This window comes from Canis lupus, chromosome 2 (genome assembly GCF_048164855.1).
Source record: "Canis lupus baileyi chromosome 2, mCanLup2.hap1, whole genome shotgun sequence".
In the NCBI taxonomy this organism is placed as follows: domain Eukaryota; kingdom Metazoa; phylum Chordata; class Mammalia; order Carnivora; family Canidae; genus Canis; species Canis lupus.
Window position 1 is genome coordinate 42522562 of NC_132839.1, and position 16657 is coordinate 42539218.

The 16657-nt window shown below is 34.9% G+C and overlaps 1 protein-coding gene and 1 pseudogene across 45 annotated transcripts in view; both read right to left on the minus strand.

The window, feature by feature from the left end:
• MEF2A (myocyte enhancer factor 2A) overlaps window positions 1-16657 on the minus strand; it is a 191268-nt gene that overhangs the window by 76093 nt on the left and 98518 nt on the right. For 3 of the 45 annotated variants that reach the window (XM_072797132.1, XM_072797144.1, XM_072797155.1), the window contains exon 5: window positions 14877-15029. The exons of 37 other annotated variants lie outside the window; for them this stretch is intronic. The gene's annotated coding sequence lies outside the window, so the exon portion shown is untranslated. Of the gene's footprint in view, window positions 1-3846; window positions 3968-11058; window positions 11198-14876; window positions 15030-16657 lie in introns of those variants that run through there. 5 more of the 45 variants (XM_072797135.1, XM_072797158.1, XM_072797143.1 and 2 more) reach the window with 4 other exon arrangements.
• On the minus strand, window positions 978-3839 carry LOC140616577 (small ribosomal subunit protein eS19-like; annotated as a pseudogene).

A 16657-nucleotide genomic window follows, 5' to 3' on the forward strand; every position in this document is an offset into this window, starting at 1 on the left:
AACCACTGTGCCACCCAGGGATCCCTTTTACATACTGCTGGATATAATTTATTAGTTAGCATAAAGTAACATGAGATGCTTTAACAAACACAAATTTCAGCGGCCTAATACAATGAAGCTTCTTATTCTTACAAAGCCAAAAGAGGGTTTCTTATCTCAGAGAGACTTGTATGAGATTATCCAAGAGCCTAGACTCATTTATCTTGTGCTTCCACACACAAGACGTCAATAGTTCCCCTCTTGGGGCGCCCCGGTGGTGCAGCGGTTTAGCGACGCCTGCACCCCGGGGTGTGATCCTGGGGACCCGGGATCGAGTCCCACGTTGGGCTCCCTGTGTGGAGCCTGCTTCTCCCTATGCCTGTGTCTCTGCCTCTCTCTCTCTCTCTCTCTCTGAATAAATAAATAAATAATCTTAAAAAAAAAAAAGTTCCCCTCATAATTCTCTGTACCTGGCTGGCAAAGAGGGAAGTATGAAGATCATGTGGGAGGTATTTTACAGATCAGACCTAGAAGCGGCATGTGTCACTTCTACTCACATTCCATTGGCCAACTCAGCCACATGGCCACTCCCATGGGGAGGCTGATAAGTCTATATGTGTACCCAAGCAGTAGAGAAAATGGATCCATGTGAAAGTAACTGTCTCCACTAAAAAAAGATGTGAACTCAAAGAAGTGGACTGATATTCTGTTTAGGAGTTTTATAATTATTTTCAGTGAGGCTGACTTCTGATTGTTCTTAGAACTCTCCTTCCTGGTTTTGCTATCAAGGTTAGGCTAGCTTATATAATGGGGAAAAGAGTGTTTCTTCTTTTTCTATTCTCTGGTAGAATCTGTGAAATACTGGCATTATTTCTTCCCTAAAAATCTATTAGTCCTTGCTTATGAAGCCACCTGGATTTGGAGTTCCTTTGCGGTAACCTTGACAATAAGACTTTTCAGTTTGTCTATAGTTTCATGATTCCATTTGTTAAATTGTATTTTTCTGAAAATTTGTCCACTGAGGCACTTTTGTCCTCAGTTTTTGTCCTCAAAAACTTTTGAGGCACAACAGGATCCTGAGATTTTGTGTGCACAAAAAAGTATATTAAAATAGTTGATTAAAAAAGTTAAATGGTACCTTTGTAATCTAGTTTGCTTCTTACCTTTACAGAGGAGAATATGAAGCTTAGGAGAGACCCAAGTACTACTCCCCCTTCAACCATACTACATCACATAGCTATTAAGTGGCAGAACTGGACTAGAACCTAAATCTTCTGATGTCCAGTCTAGTGCTCTTCCCACTATCCTACTTCACTTGCTTCAACAGACTGCATTAATCAGTCAACAAATGAAAGGAAGAATGCAGAGAGGCTTGTGATCAGGAACCACTTCAACTTTGGGAAGATACCATATTACTTATGCAGGGAGTTGCAGGCACTGCCTTCATGGTCCTTCTCCAGTTCCTCCATAATTTTTTTCCTATCTTCCTCAGAAAGAAGTATGTGGTATTCAAGCTATGGCTTCTCTGAATTTTCAGGCCTTATCCAGTTGTATGATATTCCTACGTTTGACTGCAGAGATTGCAGCAAATGGTAATGGTATACCGCCTCTCAGCCCTGAGCAAAACCAACAGTTCTGGGGGACCGTTAACTCCCAGAAATTAGATATTGGACTAGCCTCAGCTTATGAACAGGGATAATGCAATTCTGTTGTAAATCTCCACACATAAATATTTTTATAAACTTGGTCCTCAATGCACTGTAAAATCAGGAAAGTGTGTCTTCAAAACTCTAGGCTCCCGGTTTTCATCATCTGTTCCTTGTGTGTGCCATTTTTTAAATTGTACAAATGACTTAATTTACCTTCTTTGTTTTCCTTTTAATCCAACAAAACTTATTGAGAGCATCTACTAGGTTCTGATGTTCACTGATGACATGGACATAGGTCACTGTCCACATGAAGCTTGTGAAGGTTACCTGATGTTCCCATGGAGACTGCTTTCTTAGTAAAGCAGTCTGACTTGGGTTTTGAACCCCTTCTCCAAAATCCTGATGTGGTTTAGTTGCAAAACTGATACACAGGTATTTTGCTTTTATTTTTTAAAAACAAATGAGCCAATTTATTAACCCAGCATTTGTTCTAATGCTTCTAGGAGGCAGTTACCACCTGTCCAGTGATTCTTCCCAGATCTCTCTGTCCCTGATATCAGTCTGCAGGACCATCTTGGTCCTTTTCCATTGTTTTCAGCCCCTCACAGGGTGTGGAGGACCTGTGGGCCACGCCCCTAGAGCCTCTGCTTAAGTGGCTGGGCATGACCCCGTTTCTCTGACATCCCACATAGATCTTGGTCATGGAGCTGACCCAGTACTGCCCTGGAGGAACAGGTGCCATGCTGTCAAAGCAGCCCATGTGTAGAACCAGTTCTCATCACAGGGAGCAAGCAACCTCTTTATGCTATGGTGTCCACCCCCCACCCATTTAGGGACTTTCAGTTTCTCAGACTTGAGGAAGACTGCCAGAGCTCTGATGAACTCCTGCTGGTTCATGTCTTTTATAGTAAATCCAGCCATAGTGTGGCCTCCTCACTGCCAGCCAGGGGAAAGGGAGCAACAGGGTTTCCCGAGGACACAAGTCAATTGTCCTGTCTTCATTGTTGAAGATGTCTTCTCTGGGTATAGAATTCTAGGTTGGACTACAAATTCCATCTTCTCAACATATTCAGGGTATCATTTCATTGACTATAGATTTTCATTTGTTGCTATTTAGAGTCAACACTTCTTTGAAGATTATCTGCTGTGTTGAAATTATTCTTTTTTTGTTTTCTGTAGTTTCACTATGTCTATGTATAGTTTTATTTTTTCTTTTCATTCTGCATGAGGTTTGTTGAGTTCCTTAAATCAACTCTGGAAAATTGTAATTATCTCTTCAAATATTGTGTCAGCCCCATTCATATTCATCCTCTCTTCCCCCTCCTTCTAGAATGCCAAGAAAAATTTAGGTTAGAATATCTAACCAATCTTCCTTTTCCTCAACAACCTGTATCTACCTTTTCATCCCTTTGTGCTAAGCCTCCATAGAACTTCTTTCAGTTCACAAATTCTTCAGCTATGTCAAATATAATTCCAGCATGCCAACTAAGTTCTTCATTTTGGTTATTGTGTTTTTTTCATTGTTCTAAGTATTTCATTCAAATCTATTTATCACCTCTCTTATAATTTCCCATTTCTTGCACACGTTTGCAAGCTTATTAGAAGAATGAAATTATTTATAATCTATGAATATAATAAGAGTATCTGAAGTATTCAGACATCAGTATCTGCTATTTCTTCTGCATTTTGTTTATGCCTTATTTTCTTTTATGGTTGATCATCTTTGTATGATGAATACTCTATAGTTTTGAAAGGTTATCTGAAAGACATTTTTGATGCCTTGAATAAGATGCTTTTCTTTAAAAAGTGTGTCAATTTGCTTTTGCTTCTTCCAGGTACCTGTGGCAAATGTGGACTTCTTGTGTTAAAGGACTTTGGACAGTGATTCCACACAATGCTGGTACTTATTTTACAACCTCTGAGACACAGGTTCTCTTTCTTTTATTATTCTCCTCTTTCCCTAATTTGTTCAGTACAATAGACCCCTCCTTGCAATCTTTTGCCGTAGGGAAAAGGCAGTGGATTTTTCCCTCTTCCTAAGGTCCCAATTTGATATGGGAAGCAATCTATTAGACTCAGAAACCTAGAAGTAATGAGGTTACTCTTTGCCTCTCGATCCACCAAAACCTGAAGCTTAGTTTACAACTGTTTTATCCTGATGGGCAAATGACTCAGGGTAGCCAGACTTTAAATACTTCTTTACTTTTTAGGTTCTCACCTTGTCTTAGATTTTGGTCTGGCATGTCCTTTAACAGATCTTTGATGCTATAAAGTTTTTAAACAATTTATCTAGTATTTTTAGTTGTCTTCACTGAAGAGTTGGTCCAGACAACTTGGTCCAACACTACAGAAATAAAAAAAAAATCAATGTTTTTGGGAAAAAAATGAACCAAATATTTTCTAACATCCACAAAGTTTTCTGATGTTTTTGCTTTCTCTTTAAGTTAAATATGGAAAAGAGTTCCACATTTTCCACAAAAATTCCACTGTCAAGTTCCTCAAATAGTTCAACAGAGAGCTATCATGCAACCCAGCAAATTCCACTCCTAGGGAGATTACCAAAGAAATGAAAGGATCTCCATACTAAAACTTGTACACAAATTTCAGACACATTTTTGTAACAATCAAAAAGTAGAAACAACCCAATGTTTATCAACTGATGAGTGGATAAACAAAATGTGGTATGTCCATACAATGGAGTATCATTTAGCCATGGCATGAAATACTGATACATGCTACAATATGGATGAACCTTGAAAGGATTATGCTAAGTGGAAAAAGCCAGACACAAAAAGAGAACATTTATATGAAATATTCAGAATAGGAAAATCCACAGATGCAGAAAAAAAGGTTAGCAGTTGCCAGGATGAGGTGGTAAGCGGAGTTGAGAAATGACTGTCAATGAGTACCAAGTTTCTTTTCAGATTCATGAAAATGTTCTGGAATTAGTAGTCATAGTGGCACAAACTTCTGAATATACTAAAAACCACAGATGTATAATTTTAAATGATGAATTTTATGGTCTGTAAACTATATCTCAATAAAAAGAATAGAACAAAGTTAATCTCAGATATGTCTATAATACCCACTGTGGTAGCCACTAGCTACACTAAGTTGCCTCACTGAACATTCAATTTCACATGATAGTGAAAGATATTGGGAGCAATGATTTATAAAGATACCAAATTGTATGAAAGTAATTATGCAGGTCATAGAAAACACTGTAAATCTTTACCATGATTATGAATAAGCACATTGGAATCCATACCTATTGAGTCCTATATCCAGGTATATTATGACCAGTGAACCAACCAAATGAAACAAAAGCCAACAGAATCTATGAAAGAGCTTTTATATACCCTAAAAGAAGACAGCAAAATAATACAACTTCCCCTCTCTGAATAATCTTTATATAGCAGCCACTTATTCAGATGAACTTTTATGTTCATCTGAGCTGAAGAATGTGCTTTAAAAAAAAAAAAACAAAACACTTTCTATGATTAAACAATACAGCCTGCTCTACTATAATGTGTTTTGGAATGTAAATTAGGTGCTATGAAACTGGTAAATACAGAATAGTGTCAGTATAATAAAGAAGTCTCTCTGGTTCACTGGGGACTTTTTCCTAGGCAAAGGGAACCAGGAAAGTGGCAAGAGAATTATAACCTTTAGCAGAAAGGAGAAAGTCCTCCCGAGAGCAGGAGTATTTTTAAAAAAATGAATTAACTGCATGCAATTAAAAAAAGAAAGAAAAAAGAAAATTAAAAATGAAGGCTTCAGAGTATTCCCAGCCTTGAGCATTCCCATGCTTGCTTTAACGGCAACCTCCACCACCCTCCACTGGTCGCTGCTACACTGCCATCTGCACTGTCCTAAGACAACTATCTCCATTCTAATTCAAGTGTTGCCAACATTTCTACTCAAGTAATGAATTTTGTGCTTTTGTAACACCCATGGTGGTAGCCACTACTGAGTTGCCTCACTGAGCAGTTCAAGCTCTCTTTTTAATTACAATTATGTTTTAGTTTGTGTTGCTCAGAACACAAAGTTGTACAAGTTTTGGAGTTGTGAGATTTTTCAGAAATGTCTAAACTACATGAAAGCAAAAGCACCTGTACTTTTTTTCTTTTTACGTCTGTTTACTTCTCTAACGGTTAGAAATAATATATACTGGGAATCATGTGGAAGATGGGGCAATACAGCAATAAAGGCAGTATTTCCAGTGTTACAGAGTGGAGAGAATCACATCCCCTTCATTCGTGAACTTCCTTTCCATTTAAACATACTCTATGCTTTTGTTCCTAATAGCTTTGGGTAACATTTGATGAAGTTTTTGCTTTTTTTTTAAGATTTATTTGAGACACAGAGTGTGTGCATGAGTGTGGGAAGGGCAAAGGGAGAGAGAGAATCTCAGACGCCCTACCGACTGAGCCACCCGGGTGCCCCTGATGAAGTTTTATGGGTACAAATTTGTTAACACTGAAGTAAGCAATACTGCTTTTAGTTCAATTTTAAAGGACATTACTAAGCTGTGTGCTGATCTTTGGGAATCTACTGGGAAGAATATTCCCTTCCTGGGCCAAAGGCAGCGCTAAACCGCTGAGCCACCCAGGCTGCCCTATAAACAACTTTTAAAATGCTGACAATCTGCTGCCTGATAAGTATTCTGGTAACTATTATTTGACTACCTAAGCTTTTTAGCAAAGACTTTGCCTCAAAAGTTCCACAGTCTTTCTGAGATAGACCCAGGGTCTTTAAGAAAACATTATTTAAATCTTGGTTTTGTCACTGCATACTCATAGGATCTTCGGCAAGTCCTTTGCTTTGTTTTGACTCCTGCTTTCTTATCATTTAAATGAAGTACAGAACTCTATCAGGGTTTCCAAACCTTCTTCTAACACATAAACTCCTTTTTACAATAATTTTGGTCATTTAGTCTTTTTTTTTCATAATAAATAATAATGGTTTTAAGTAAAAATACTTTAAATTGTGCATTAAATGAGATCATATTAAAGATTATTTATAAACTAATATTTGATCACATTCACATTATGGTTAAATTCTAAACATTTCCTTTTCTACAAATGACATGCTCTTAAATTTCTTATAAATCAATTAAGAAAAAGCATGACATGTCAATATACCATAATCTTTAGAACCTAGCCTAAACTTCCACTTTAATCCCCCTTACCCATTCAAACCAAGTGGAATAGCATTCTCCTTCATAAAATCTCAACATTACTAAAGCCTATTATAATTAAAAGATTAAAAGATGAAATCTTAGTCTATTTTTACAAGTTATAAACTTTTTTTTTTAAAGATTTTATTTATTTAGTCATGAGAGACCAGAGAGAGAGAGGGGGGGGGGGGGGCGCAGAGACACAGGCAGAGGGAGAAGCAGGCTCCATGTGGGGAGCCCGATGTGGGACTAGAACTAAATCCTGGGTCTCCAGGATCCCGCCCTGGGCCAAAGGCAGCGCTAAACCGCTGAGCCACCCAGGCTGCCCGATAAACAACTTTTAAAATGTTGACAATCTGCTGCCCGATAAGTATTCTGGTAACTATTATTTGACTACCTAAGCTTTTTAAACACCTCTAAAGGCTGCCCAATGCCCATAAGACAAATGTCAAACACTCTATACTCAGGGCACCCTATCAACCACACCCAATCTGTCTGTTCTTCACCTTTATTACTCACCTATACATACTCCTTATTCCACAGAAATGGGTATGATGTGTACTAATATTGAGGTTTATTTTTCTCTATGTATATCCAGTTTTTCTAGCACTATTTATTAAAAAGATTTTCCTTTTCTTATTGATTTACCTTAGCACTTTTGTCAAACATCAATTAACTATGAATGTACAGGTCTATTTCTGAGTTCTGTATCCTGGTTCCACTGAGCTACATATCTATCCCCACCTATACAGATACAAACTTTCTGGATTACAGTAGCTTCATAGTACATCTCAGAGGTGGAACATCTAGCTAGAATAAGACAAGTATTTTCCATCTTCTTACCACCATGATTAGTGTACTACAGGAAGAAGTGTGAATGCATGTTATCTAAGCCAGCATAACAGAATTAATTTTAGAATGTTTGGTAGAAACTCTAGTTTCTAGATCACACAAGTGATCTCTGAAGCTTTGTATTGGTGCTTAACAATATGGTAGTCACTAGCCAGCCACATGTGGTTACTAATTAGTTAAAAATATAGTTCTTAGTTGCACTGGTTATATTTCAAGTGCTCAACAGCTACTACATATGACTAATGGCTACCGCACTGGATAGCACAAAGAACATTTCCATCTCCACAAAAAGTTCTACTGGATAATGTTGCTATAGATGATGCCATGTGCAGCTGTAAAGTTGGGAGCTGCCACTGTCAAAATGCAGCAGGCAGCATCGGGACAAAGATGATGCCCAAGGGAAGGCAGAAACCTGGAACCCACTTTAATAGAGCAGAGCCTAATCTCTACCATACTGCTTCATTTTTTTTGTTATGTAATATATAACAAGTATCCCTATTTTAAAGGTGAGTTTGAACCCGGTCTTTCTTGTTTGTAATCAGAAACAACCTAATTTAATTGTTTTCAAAATGCTTTCACAGGATGCCTGGCTGGCTTATTAGTTAGTAGAACATGCAATACTTCATCTTGGGCTTGTAAGTCTGAGCCCCCATGCTGGGTGTACAGATCATTAAAATAAAAAAAAAAAATGCTGTGCATACATTATTTTAATTGATCCTTCAAATTCACAAGATTTAGAACATTAATATTGCTCTCTTTTCCTATTTAACAGGTACTATAAATATTCAATAAATAATGATTAGTATAGCCAAGAAATACTAATTATAAATACTAAACAGCAATTACTTTGGATCATATTAAGTGAAGTATCAAATAGCAGAATTTGAGAATTATTAACACTTTTCACAAAATGTCAATCCTCATCTAATTTATTTTCTGCTGTCCTAAAGAACATAACTGGTAGATTTTTTTATACCCCAAAGTAACAGAACAATTTAAAAACTTAATGCAACTATAACAAATATTGAAAATAGCACCAAAAATATTTTAATTATATCATATAATGAATGGAACTATCCTTTACGAACACTGGTAGTATGAAAAAGCAAGCTGATTTTTAAAATTCCTGTACAAGTACTAGTTGTTATTTCTAAGGTTTTGGAGAACACAAACATTTTTGAGGTTTTCAAGACAGACTTTGGAAATAACAACTCAAACCCAGAAATTACCACAAAATAACAAACCGGTTATATGAAAAGAAAATTTCTCTAAAAACATAGCATCACAGAAAAATATTCCCCAATGAATTATAAGAGGTAAATTTCAATAGGAATTCAAGTTTTGGTTTATTTTCTAAGACTCAAACTGGTAACTTGTTTATCAAGTTTCAAGAATCACTAACATTTAAAAAACAATCTTAAAACTATAACTTCTGATCTTTTACTGCTAATAAATTAAAATAAGCACTTATAGGAAATATTCTTTGAGTAAAGAAATATAATCACATATCAATGTGCCTACACATAATATTCTTCATATAATACACTTAGAATACACAAGTATCAAAACACATATCAAAAATTGGTTTAATTCACAAATCAACCCACCAAACAAAACCTACAAAATTATAAGCTCTAATTACTTTTCCAAAATATAAGAAGTTCATACTACCATTTAGAATGGTTTACAGATCAAGCACTGATTATGTAATTGTAAATTTAAAAGTAGAGTTATGACTAATCTACGCTAAGAAAATACCTGTCTTTCTTTAGATTCTAGATCCCTAGGAGTTTCTCTCAAAAAAAACTTCAAAATAAATATGAAAACTACACCACTGTCTCCTTAATTTTAAGGAGATGTATGTATGAATGGCTAGCTTTTAAAAAACTGCATATCTGCATTTGCTACCTCTTTATAAGAGAATTATCACTTTATCTATCTATAGATATAGATAGATATAGAGGTGTGTCTATAGATACAGAGGTATATCTATAAAAACAAAGCATCACAGAAAAATATTCCCCATTGAATTATAAGAGGTAAATTTCAATAGGAATTCCAGTTTTGGTTTATTTTCTAAGACTAAGATATAGAGGTATATCAATCTTATCTATCTATATATAGTGTATATCTATCTTATCTATCTATCTATCTCACAGGCATACACAGGACATCCTAAAACATGGTAAGTACCCTGCATCTTTTGCACTAAATAAGCTTGCAGCTCTAATACTAATATAGTATTATATGCTGAATGATTAATATATGGTAGGAAAGCTTAAAATCTTGGGATTCTAACTATCTTAAATCTATATTAAAATGTAACCAACAAAGAAACTTCTGTAATAAGATAAAACAGCCAACACATCATCTTTTTAGGAAAACAGCAGAAATAGGCCAGTTATTCCCAATGTCTTGCACAATGCCTTGTACACAGTATGATAAATATCAGTACAATAAATTAAAAATGTAAAAATAATGCATTATATTCAACATTTTTACCCGTTCCTCCTCCCTCCTTTTCAACCCCTTTCAAAAAACATCACAGGGCAATTTGGAACACAATGTATTGCTTGGGAAGTGCAAGACAGTATAACCTAGACAGAGCTCTTTCAATAGCTACCCAAGCCTTCAGGATAAAGTTAAGGGCCTGGGATCTGGTTTACTTCCCAGGTCAGTCATGGCTATTTCCACTCTTCACACTATACTACTACAGCTATACTTAGTGGACTTTAACTCCATAAAATAACTGTGCTGTGTCTCATTTCCTAATTTCCACATAAGCTGCCCTGCTGAACTGGAACACCTTTCTTCTACCCCTTTCCCTCTCTAATCCTGTCCTTTAAAGGACTAAGATGATGGTGTCACCTCTACAGGAAGTTTTCTCTGACCACTCTCCCAATTCTCTGTACTCTCCCCTTTTCTCATTGGCCAAAAAGTTTGCTAATGTAGCAAAGAACTTCCAGAGGAAAAGGAACAACTTATCTGATTATAACTACTAAAACACTCAATCCCTGACACAAAGGGACATAAAAAGGATATATAGGTATTCATTGATGAACACGAGAAATGCATTAGAGAAATGTAATCTGTATTATAAAGTGACAGACCTCACCCTCTTCCCGCATGAACTCCCATTTATATGTCAACAACATCAATCTCTGACAGGAGAAAAATCTGACCTCAAGAAAATAAAAAAATCACACGCAGAGATGCACAGTTCCTTAAAAACCATATAAATGAAAACTAATAATTGTATGATAAATAATAATATTCAAATACATAGTAAAAATAAAAAGAGTCAAACTGAAATCGCAAGAGCTACGGTGATTGCCGTGTGAGGTGATGGTGCAGGACATGTGAGAAGAGGAGGAGGGCCATGAGGATTGCGTGCCTCACCCTGTGAATCACCGTCCTGCTGCTTCAGGCTCTGTTAGGAATAAAAGAGCAGGGCAGGGGGCTGGAGGTGGAGGGAAGCTTTGTCTTGTCTTCAGATGTCTCATTATTTTTCCCCTTTCCCTGCCGCTCCACTGCAGCCCTGTAAAACATTAGGCAAGCCTCTTAAACACTCCCTGTCTGTTCCATTCCTCACCACACGGGGAGGAAAAAAAAAAATGATTGGCCCAAAAAGGCTCTCTGAGAACATAATACTGTCAGAAAACTGAAGCATTGATTCTATAAGGTCAGTACTATATGATCTCAGGAGATACAAGTCATTTATCTTTCTGTTTTGCTCAACTGAGGAACTGTAATCCATCGCCCACACATCCCCATCAGACCCCCTAAATACGTTCATGAAGCACTTATAACCATGTAGAAGCGAACTGAAAGGTAACCCCATCAGAAATGTGCTCCCTAGTTTGCAATTCATACCAAAATCGGCATGTATTTTGCACTGCTTCTTAGAAGATCTTAAAAGTTACAGTTTGTGCTTGCTCACTGCTTAAAATTATTTCAGGGGATATTCTTGGGAATAAGAACATTTAAGAAGCTGGATAACCACTGCCTAGAGACTACATGTTAACTCAAAGCTTTTAGTTTCCCTCCACTTAGGACAAGTTAATTCAAGTTTATGCAATATTGCTCAGGAGTTTCTACTTCGCTATATCTGATGTGGGGCCCAAGAGTTTAGATTTCTAACAAGTTCTCTGGTGCTGCTGCTGCTGGTCAGAGTACCACACTCTGACAGCCACCGATTTAAATAATGTCCTTCTGTTTCAGTACCAGCTATTTTTATTTAATAAATTGATAGATGCATCTTATATTGATTCCTTATCTTCCTCTTTTTTAAGATATTGATGATTTCTAAATTCCCTTGTAATCTGAAAGCAGGCAGAGATGATTAAGGCTCAAAAAAAAAAAAAAAAAAGCAGATTTTTCTCTTTCTTTAGAATCCAAATTACTGTCATCTTACTTCATTTATCATTGTGCCTCAAATTCCTCATCTGTGAAAGGGGGACAATAAGAGAGTTCAATCAGATAAAATAAATAAAAGCCCTTGGAAGAACATCAGGTTATATTAGCAACTAGATAAATGTCATTTATTATTTTACTGCAATATATTACTGCAGTTATCCTCACTCATTTTCTCTTTATTACTGAGGAAAACTCATTCATGTTTGCTACATGTTTTACATCATTGATTTATATATGAAATCTTCATCCATTTATGGTGAAATATTCCAGAGCTCCAGTGGATTCAATAAACTGGGGAGCAAAGGAAGGTTATAATGTCAAAGAACCAGGTTGTAATCCTACTTCTGCCACTAAATTGCTACATGACTCTGGGCAAGTCATTTAATGGACTCTCAATTTCCACTTCTGAAAAAAGCTTACCTTGGATATGAAGATCAAATGAGATAATACAAGAGGAAGTTTTTTTTAAGTACTACAGTATTCCTGTTATGAGAAAAATACCTCTATCTGGGAACAGTTTATAAAATATTAACTAAAGAAATAAATGGCCACGGTCTTTTATATTCTTAATAAGAGCACAATGATACGAATCACCACATAAACTATTTACTGGATATTCTCCAATATCACCTAGTCATAACTTTTTAAAATATCATACGCAGGAATATGTTTCAGGAATATTTGAAATACATCCTGCGAAGTGAAAGAAAAAAGTGGAGACAAAAGTAATCTCAGGCATTATTGAATAGAAGCTGCAAAAACTGTCACTTTGTGGCGTCAGCATAATTTTTTTTTTCAGCATAATTTTTATCATGATGAAGAAGCCTTCTGTTGGTGCAAGGCTTTTGTTTAGCATAGCTCAATGTATATATTTACATATATATACACACACGTGTATGAATAATGGTGACCACCAACTGGTGATTTTCATTACTAGTTACTAATATTCTAAGATAAATCCAATGTTCTTATAAAATTGCATACTACAGTTCACAAGTTTTTATATCTTAATTTATTGAAAAGAAAATTTGGGAATTTCAATTAAATTACTACTTGTAGGACCAAACTAAAGTCAGCCACACATTTTTGTTACCAATACTTAATAACAAGGAAAGATACAATGTGTATCTCTGATGACATTCTTTACAGAATGTCTCCTAATGAAACATAGGAAATATAGTAAAACTCATTTTTTTTTTGTAAGGAATGAACTCTTAAAAAGCATGTATAAGCATTTTCAAATAAGATACCATTAACACAGCATCAATACTCTCCATTTCAAAGAAATCCAGTTATGAAGTCTTCTATAAAATTTATCTTAATAACACTCCTAATTTACTAATGTGTAAGTTTCCATTTTCATTTATTTAGCTTTCTCAATGTAGGAGACACATCCTACAGGACACTATAAACTTTAAAATATCTAAATGCAATTTAAAATATGTAAATGTTGTTGATTTTTTAAAAGACCACATAAAAATCATTTTTATCAACTATAATTGTTAAAATTGATTAAAATTTTAAGAAATTAGTCTGAAAATATAAGTAATGCGAAATAAGGGACAGCAAAGATAGAATGCCACTCTGTAAATGGGTTTCTAATATTAGAGATTAAAATCAAAAGTAGATAAGTATGAGCACCATGTCTTCCTTTATATAGGTTTATCATAATGTTTAAATACCAACTACTTTTAATATATTTATGCCACTGTGTTCCCAGAAAACATACTAGATCTAACTTCATAGGCCTAATACACTCACATCCTTGCAGGTGCAGCTTTTTAGTAAATGGGGGAAACGAAAATCCTACTGATCTTAAAGACTAACTTACATGCAATAGGAAACAAGTGAATTCAGGTTAGAGGCCTTATGAAGGTTGTTCTCAAAGCTTTTGGTTAGTCTCACTGCATTAGGAAACACTCTAAAGTGGGTCACTTATAGTTGTTTATGCCTCCATTTTCAGCTACAGGAGATGGCTTTTTTTACCTATTCAGAACATTATACCAACTTATTAGAAATTTATGGATATAAAATCTTCAGTTGGTACAAATATATCTCAGTGGTTTACAAAACTATGGGTAGAAAGAATAGTCTTGGAGCCTGAATTAGAAATTTCTAAATAATGTCACTTTGCAGACTCCATGGTACATGGGAGCCCCTCGAGTATTTCTGTTAAATGAATAAATGGACAAAAATGTGCTACCAATTACTACAACTGTTTGAAAGGAAACTATATGAAAAAAATGCTTACAATGGTATTCTAAAATGCATTTATATGAGTTCTCTGTAAAGCACTTGGAAGTGCCTCGCCCATAGGAAACTCTTACATGTACTTGTCATTACTCTTGTCCTGTAAACTTAATTTGGTTCACAACAATCTTTGTAGCTGCACTAATATAAGCCATCACCACCACTGATAAAAGAAATCTCAAATATGTGCACACTATTAGTAAGGCTGTCGTTGCATTACTTTTATATGTGGAAGAAAGAATATCTAGAATCTCAAAACTGTCTTAATGAAGATTAATTCAATAACCTTAACATAGAAGTAAATTCAGCCTTATAATTTATCCTACTAACAAACTGATCCCTCATAAGCCAATGCGTCTTCTATTATTGTATTTATATAATTCAGAACTCCATGAAGAACTATTGATAATATTCGTGTTCACTTGTATCTAAGAAATTCATTTAAAAAGAAAACATCAAAATTCCAATTGACCTGCAAAAGTTTTCCTTCCCACTGAAGTAAATTGTAATATAGGAGACTGCTAAAACATGTTTGGGATTTACTCTCTTACACTTTGATTGCTGACCACAACAGAGATGAAGACTGAGGTAGTCTGAAAATTCTGTGAGGATTAAATCAGACTATATTCTTCACATTCTCTAAGGAAGTAAGCTTTAGGCTGTGCGAAGCACCCTCAACTTCCAGGGGTCAAGAACAACAACTGCTGCAATGAAAGAGCAGAGTAGTTAGGGTTAAGGAGGTGGTTGCCATCTACAATGAAACTAGCTTGAGTATCTATTTGTTGGTATTATTAAAGTCAATTCTATTTCTTTGACTTAGGCAGAGGAGCATTTGATGAGATACAGAGATTTTTAGAATAAGATGTCATTTTAAATTGAACACATCAGGGATATTTCCATTTCAAGGGAAACCAGTTATGGAGTCTCTGATAAAGATTATCCAAATTAAATAATGATCCTATAATTTACAAAATTACGATTGAAAATGTATTATGACATATAACAGGGAAAAAGTCTACTAATTTGTATTGCACATAAGTGGATAAGACATACCACAAATGCTAAATAATATAAAGTAACTTATAACTGATATAATCGTAACTGCATTAAGGGGTTTGGCTAAGATGTAACTGTCGTTTAACTGAAGTGATCAACAAAAGCAAAATCAAAAGTTTCATACACATTTCAGGGGATGTTCATAGCAATGAGCCATTTAAATAAAACTGGGGAACATGCTACAGAGAGGAGTTGTAACTATAATTATGCTTCTACTTCTCACTGCAAACTGATTAACTGCTAAAAAGTAACAAAAGTTTTTTTAATTATAAGTAGCAGAGTTTTTTTTTTTTTTCAGTAATTAAATCAATTAGTATCCAAAAAGGAATGGTTAGAGAAATAGGGTATAGGGGAAATTTAAAAAGCATTTAATTGGTGGAGGCAGGTAAATTAGATTCCTACACAAAAAAAAAAAAAAAACAGTTAAAGAATCTTTATCTTAATTACTCAAATAAAATCTATATTAAAACTTCATTTCTTCCTTTATAGCTAATTCTGCATCATTTCACATGGTTTTAGTATTTTCACCAAGGAAATTCGTAATTACTGAAATAGTTTTCTACTATTAACAAAACTAAGCCAAAGTATATATCTTTTGAAGTAGTGGGGAAAAATTCCCTCTTTTGAATAAAACTGAAACAAAATCTCTAAATGCAAACAAAAAAGACAAAAGAATTAGGCTAATTTAAAATGCTATTAAAACTATGAATGGAAAGTTATCTTTATAAAAATATTTTGCAGAGGAAGAGAATTAAAAGGGAAAGCATACAGATTCTCCTTTTTGAAGGTTTTGCTTTAAAACACGACTTCTGAATAAGATGGAAATAATGCCAAAAAATTCCTTTTATTTTCATTTTAATTAGGTTGGCAGAATTATGAGATACTGAAGGATAGCAGATAAGGGGGGAAAAAAAGTGAAAAATCTCCCCCCACCCCACAACTAAAGCACTATTCACAAAATAAAAGTATTATTTATGTCATTTTCTTCCATTTCATTAATTTTAAAGTTGTGGGTAATTACTGACCTAATGAAATGATTAAGACATATTAAAACTGTTAACTTCATACCCAATGGATCTAGTTTCTTATATTAACTTTAAAACTCATACAAAGTAATCATAGATAAAACATTATATTATACTGCTGTACATAGTACAATAGTCTATTTTGTCTCAATTAATAGGATGTTTATAGCATAAGTGGGTTATTACATATCAGTAATTATATCCTTCTAACAAATGATTCATAGAAAAAAAATATATACATAGTAGCAACA